The sequence below is a fragment of the Lupinus angustifolius genome, chromosome LG11 (genome assembly GCF_001865875.1).
Source record: "Lupinus angustifolius cultivar Tanjil chromosome LG11, LupAngTanjil_v1.0, whole genome shotgun sequence".
Classification (NCBI taxonomy): Eukaryota; Viridiplantae; Streptophyta; class Magnoliopsida; order Fabales; family Fabaceae; genus Lupinus; species Lupinus angustifolius.
This window is the reverse complement of record NC_032019.1, coordinates 26,459,574-26,459,813: the sequence shown is the minus strand read 5'-3', so window position 1 is coordinate 26,459,813 and position 240 is coordinate 26,459,574.

Here is a 240-nt window from a genome sequence, read left to right as displayed (position 1 = left end):
AAACCTTCGCTCCAGTTTCTAGACTTGAAGCTATTAGGCTATTACTTGTATATGCTTGTTCTCTTAATTTTAGTTATACGAAATGGATGTCAAGAGCGCCTTTCTCAATGGTTACATTCAAGAAGAAGTGTTTGTAGAACAACCTCCTGGTTTTGAAGACTACAAACATCCTTCTCATGTCTACAAACTAAAGAAAGCTCTCTATGGTCTAAAGCAAGCACCACGAGCGTGGTATGATCG